Raw genomic sequence first — 6,936 nt, forward strand, 5'->3', positions numbered from 1 at the left:
GTGTTTTCGTTGTAATGGCTGTTGGTTGTGAGCTGACAAAGGACAGCCTAGATGACAAGGGACAATGTTGTGGGTCGAATTCTTACGGAAGGGAGACAATCAACTCAGCCTATGGTCAATCTGGTCCACTCAGCTGAACCCCCTGATGTCAGTGATGAAATGAACCCAACCAACTATCCCTTACCCTGGCCGAGTTGACAGGTGTGTTGGGCTGAGTAGACCAGGGTGTTGGGCCGAGTTGACCAGACTTTAGCCAGTTAGGTTTTGACAATACAAGATACAATACAAAAAAGAAAGCCCGATAAAAACGACTAAAAAAAAACCAGCCGGAGCCTAACCTCTGCTTGGAGAGTAACTTAGGCCCACTGCCCATACATGGACATAGGCCACCCGCGGACTAGATCCCTCCATCTGTTGGACCCAGGTGTGGCTACTTACCTTCACATCAGCCACTAGGTGCATCTCCAGTTGTTCTAAGGTTTCTGCCGCTTCCCTGGGGGGCTCCGTGTCAAGTGGTGTTCTATTGTATCATGTTGTTCAATTATCATACACCTTTCAAGTCCTTAATTACCCACATATACCCCATGGGTCCAATTTGCATCGTTTTGTGTTGGCTCCTGCCATTCCAAATGTGATAGTGTTTTATTACCTCCATATTCAGTAGCGTTCATGTTTGTGCAGCCATGTGTCTGTGAACAAGATAACTATAATGGCTGAGTGGATTGGTTTCATACTTGGTATGTTGGTAGGGTGTGATGAAAACTGGAAATGGTACAGCAATGTAAATTCTGCTTTTTGTATCTTTTGTTCTGAACAAGCTATGATCACGATTTTGGGGTGTTAGCTCTTTTAGGTGTTAAATAGCTTTTGGCCCCATAGCGGCAAAGGACATCGCTGGCATAGCGTAGCTTTATTTGAAAATGAAAATTACACAATCAAAATTGTCAGCTAATGAGATTCATTTTCAAATAAAGCTATGTTATGCCAGCGCTGTCCTGGAAGGACAGGCGCCGTCAGTTGGCATCCAAGCAACAGCGGTAGCACAAAGATGGTTGTCCCGATTCTGCCAAGTACAATACATGTAAATCATTAGTAGTCTAATTCATCACGATAACATGCACTGGACACAACTAATGGCCACGTTATGGATGGTGACGCGAAGCCGGCATCCCCGTCAAATAACCGCACGTTTCAACCCAACCAACTCCAATCAGATCCTAAAGTAGCATAAGATAGTATCAAAAGCAGCAGGCAGAGGAGTGAAGCCGGGGAGCGTGTATGCAATTGACCATTCAGTACATTTGTCAGGGAATAATTTTCTTCATGAATGGCAATTCAGATAGCAGTTTCAGCTTCCCAGCACAGCCATCTGGAGAGTGTATGGGCCTCACAGTGTAGAGCATTGAGTCTGCAAATACACACACGCATGCACGCACGCACGCGCGAGCGCGCACGCACACACGCTCACGCACGCACGCACACACACACACGCGCACACACACACACAGACAGACACACCCATACACAAAGACATTGTTCACCAACGTTCATAAAACACCCGTCAGATACCGTGATAAATCCGTCTTATCTACAGCAGCTCTGGACATTCCATGACAACACACTGCAACTCAGATGCCGTGCTGATCAAAAGTTCCAGAAAAGGTGTCTAATTTTTGAGCATTGATCGATAAAAACAATAGATCAGCCAGGCATCTCGCATTACGCTCTCGGCATGCCCTTGAACTTCCTAGTGACAAAAATCATCTCAACTTATTTCCTCTGCATGAGAAGTTGTCCCCTCCGCCACTTGTGCCCCTTCGAACATCAATCTGACTGGAACGCCACGATGAGAACGGTACACAATCTTACACTTGGCGCCAAACAATGTTACATGTTAGTCTGCGGAGATTGCACCTCAATACAATGACGTTACGAGGTCTTGTAGGCCGATTTGTATATCTATCTATCTATCTATCTATCTATGAATAGATTTATATACGAATCGACATACAATGTCTACGTATGTATTGTGTCATGTAACAGGAGTCATATCAGAAGTGCATTCTACTAGTCTAAGAGGTATTCTGTTGCCTAAATGTTCAAAATTGCTCACATTTTTTAAATTTTTTTTAATGAATTCAAAGTAATGCATTTAATGCGAGCATTATTTGTATGTACGTATTGTATATTGTTGCTCATAGCTCTTATTTTCTCAGAAATGTTGCAGGTATATAACGGGGAATTGACAGTGGCAAAGAATGATAGCCTCTACCAGGCTCCGCGGTTCTCTAGGCAAATTTTACAAATTGGACAATCAGAGTAAATAGTACGCAAGGGGAGTCTGCCGGCTGTCTATAGGAGTCAGTATGCGACCCACGGACTGTATTTGTCTAATTTCCACTATTTGACCAGCAATCCGCGGAGCCTGGTAGAGGCTAAAGAATGAAACGAGTTGGTTCGATGGTTTCGTTGGGCTATCCATTTTGTCGACACCTTGACAAAATAGCCAGTTCAGTAGATTAAAAAGACTGAAAGAATAGCATGTTAGCTTATATAACATATACGAAAATCTGCCTCCGGCCCAATCATGGCCAGTCTTCGCGAAACAGCTTCAAAAGAAGCCGTAATTATATATATATAAAATGTTTATCTGCATGATCTTTATACATTAAACTAACATAACTACTTTACGTTTGGGACGTCACCAAGACGTCACCTAAAAGCTGCCTAAGGCCCAATCATGGCAACCTACATACCATACTTGGAACAACTTTAAGCTTCAGAGGTCGCTGACATTCGTACTGCTATATTTGCTATATGATTTTTTTATATATCGCGGATCGCTGGTCAAATATTATAATTTGGATAAATACAATCAATAGTACGCAAGGAGAGTCGACCGGCCATAGGAGTCAGTATTAGCCTGGAGTCCAGCCTTGTTCGCTTTGGCTCGCGAACAAGGCTGGAGTCCAGGTTAAGTCACGTCAGCATGTGACCCACGCAGTATTTGTCCAATTTCTACTATTTGACCAGCGGTCAGTGGAGCCTGGTAGACGGGCTAAAGAATGACACAAGTAGGCGTTTTCGTTGGGTTATCCAGTTCAGTAGATTAACTTAAGAACAGCATGTTAGCTTATATGACATGTACGGAAGGCTGCCTGCGGCCCAATCATGGCCAGTCTTCGCGAAACAGCTTCAAAAGAGACCGCACATGTTTATTTGACCATCTATATATGAGGGTCTGCATGCCTTTTTCCGTTAAGCGTTACGAGCCATTTTAATTCACCGTTAATCGTTACCGACCCGCTCTAATTCAACGTTAATCGTTATTTGTTATCCCGAATTCACCGTTAACCGTTACCAAGAAATTCTTCGTAACCCGTTACACTATACAAAGGAAGTCAAATGCCAGATAGAACTCCTGAAAATGCAGGAAATGGCGTTTCAAAGGGTCCATATTTCAAAATTTCTCCGAGCCTCCCGGCCTTCGGCTCTGAACATGGTAAAATATGTTGCAGAAGCGTCGCCCTCAAAACTTTATCACTCATACAGATTTCAGTGTCAAACATAGCTAAGTTTCGGGCAAAAGGTTCTCCTAGAATGCAGAAAATGAGGTTTCTCCGGGCCTCCATTGAAACGGCTTGCGCCTTTGGCACTCACGACGACATGGCGAAAATATGTTACGGGCGTGGGTTTTCGCACAAAAACAACCTTTCTCTCTAATAAAATGTCATTTAATTTAGCTTCGTCTTACGTATACGGCAAAATCTGTCCTTCAAAATGCAGTAAATGGCGTTTCAGACGGTCCAGATTTTAAAATTTTCCCGGACTTATATTGCAACGCCTCGTGCCTTCCGAGTTCGAATTGGTAAAAATATGTTGGGGCTCTGGGGGTGGAGGCCAAAGCTACGAGTATAATCATGTGTGATTTGATGAAAATGTTAAAATCAACCTAGCTTAGTCTGTCGGCAAAATTTGCCGAAAATGCAGAAAATAGCATTTAAGAGGGTCTTGATTCTAAAAAAATTTCCGGAGGAACATCCTCCGGACCACCCTTGAATGCGTCGCGCCTTCGGCGCTGAAACAATAGTTCAATCCACCTCCCCCCCTTAAGAACTTGGCTGCCGCCGTCTCTGTGGCGGGCCGGGAACTCTGCCTCCGTCAATTTACAGATGTCATGGACATTGTCCCTGTCATTCCTCCGGGTTCTGGGCACCTTTTGCTTCTCACAATGTATTTTCATCCATTTATATAACTACTCTAGCGTTGTATGAATAGGAATGTACGTCAATGTTAATGTTATTCTTTGTACCTCATTCTGAATTTACCGTTAAGCGTTACCGGGCCTCCTGAATTTACCGTTAAGCGTTACCGGGCCTCCTGAATTCCCCGTTAAGCGTTACCAAGACCCCCCATGCAGACCCTCATATATACATAAAACTACCATAACTACTTTAAGTCCGAGACGTCACCAAGAATCTAAAAGCTGCCTTCGGCCCAATCATGGCCAATCTTCGCGAAACATCTTCAAAAGTAGCCGTAAATGTTTATTTGACCATCTATATATACATAAAACTACCATAATTACTTTAAGTTTGAGACGTCACCAAGAATCTAAAAGCTGCCTTCGGCCCAATCATGGCCAATCTTCACTAAGCAGCTTCAAAAGTAGCCGTACATGTTTATTTGTACGGTCTATATATACATAAAACTAACATAACTGCTCGACGTTTGGGACGTCACCTAGACGTCACCTAAAAGCTGCCTAAGGCCCAATCATGGCAACCTACATACCATATATACTTAACGCTTCAGAGGTCGCTGACTTTCGTACTGCTATATTTGCTATATAATTTTTTTATATATCGCGGATCGCTGGTCAGATATTAGAATTTGGACAAATGGAGTCAATAGTACGCAAGGAGAGTCGGCCGGCCATAGGAGTCAGTATTAGCCTGGAGTTCAGCCTTGTTCCCTTTGGCTCGCGAGCAAAGCTGGAGTCCAGGTTAAGTCTATATGCGACCCACGGACTGTATTTAAATTTCTACTATTTGACCAGCGATACGTGGAGCCTGGTAGAGGCTAAAGAATGACATGAGTAGGTATTTTTGTTGGGTTATCCATTTTGTAGACACCTGGACGAAATAGCCAGTTCAGTAACTTATGGAGACTTAAAGAGGAGCATATTAGTTTATATTACTTTTACAAAAAGGTGCCTCCGGCAAATCATGGCCAGTCTTTGCAAAACAGATACATGAAACTACCATTATATGATATTAAACTACTTTACTTGAGACGTCACAAATAATAAAAAGCTGCCTATGGCCCAATCATGGCCAGTCTTCGTAAAACAGCTTCAAAAGAAGCCGTACATGTTGATTTGACCATCTATATATACATAAAACTACCATAACTACTTTAAGTTTGAGACGTCACCAAGAATCTAAAAGCTGCCTTCGGCCCAATCATGGCCAATCTTCACTAAACAGTTTCAAAAGTAGCCGTACGAGAGGTCGGTGCAGTGGAAAGAGAGTACGGACTTGAAAGCTTGTTCGGTATAAACGGCCATGCAGTTCACTAGGCTAGGCTACGGTGTCTTCCATGCAGGAATTAAGACAGTTAGGTCTATACGAATTTGCAAGAAAGTTAGACACTACACTACAGCATAAAACCGTACGCGTCCCACATATTTCAGGTCGCTGTCTCCTTTGGTCAGACATCATTTCTAAAATTGAATCATACAGCGAACCCGTGGCACCGTGGAATCCAGCAGTCCTAAATCTCGTTTTATCTCACAGCCGTCATTGGTACTCAGAGAAATTATTTCCAAATCTTCTGATTTCTACTGTGCTCGGCGAGGCGTAATTGAGACTCAGGTACAGATTCAAGTAATGCTACTGTGATATCATTTCAGCCAGAACCAAATCATCAGCGAGGGCACGGTGCCATTCGCAGTGTGATCGGTTTACGGTGGCAAATTGAGAGCGTTTCTTGGACAGACGCTGGACAGCTGTGAATCTGTATTATGGCGGAACATGTTATTCAAGTTCCTTTTTATTTATATATTTTGCTGATAATCCAAATACAACAAAGACCGAACGCCAACAGTGAATGTGGGCCAAGTGCAAGTTTATGACACCAAAATGCAACATTTTCAAATTAACTTTGTTGGTGAGTTCTCGCAGCGATGAATGACAGACTGTACTGGAAGTCAAACTTAAATCGCTGTACCTGAGAGGATGACTGATGATGATGATGATGATTGTTGGTAAGAGCATAGTTCGATGAACCACATTTGCGCGACATATACACTCTTATGATGTAATTTAACAACGAAACATCCAAGATCATACTTCCAGCTCTTGATTCCTGCCACCATGTAATTGCGTTAAACATCGCTTATCAATTCGAGTCACATTGAGTACGGTAGCTGGTTCATAACCGGACATCGCCCTTTCTAAAAAGAACAAGTCCTACTAAGAAGCAGACTAATTCATCACGATAACATGCACATCAAGATACTGTAAATGCAGAAATGTTCGCGGTGGATTTATGTTCGCGGTTTTCGTGGTGACCACTTCACTGCGAACTCAAAACCACCGCGAACATTTTTCTAATGGTATTAGACTGCAGTCTATGGTGTTACCGCGAACTTAAATCCACCGCGAAAAGTCCCCTTTCCCGCTACCGCGAAATTAAATCCCCGCGACTTAAATGCATTTACAGTACTACAATATTTGCTTTGTTCGCTTTCCAAATAGGCATCTGTGGTTAATGTCAAGTCAATGAAGTAATGATCACCATTTTAGTGATATACCAACGGGAAGTATGATCTTTGGGTGTTTGATGCCATGGTCAACAACATTAAAAAGATTTATTCTAATGCAAATGTATATCAATAATTCTATCCAATTAACCGAACAGGTGCGGGTCTAG

Source organism: Branchiostoma floridae, chromosome 13, assembly GCF_000003815.2.
Source record: "Branchiostoma floridae strain S238N-H82 chromosome 13, Bfl_VNyyK, whole genome shotgun sequence".
Lineage (NCBI taxonomy): Eukaryota > Metazoa > Chordata > Leptocardii > Amphioxiformes > Branchiostomatidae > Branchiostoma > Branchiostoma floridae.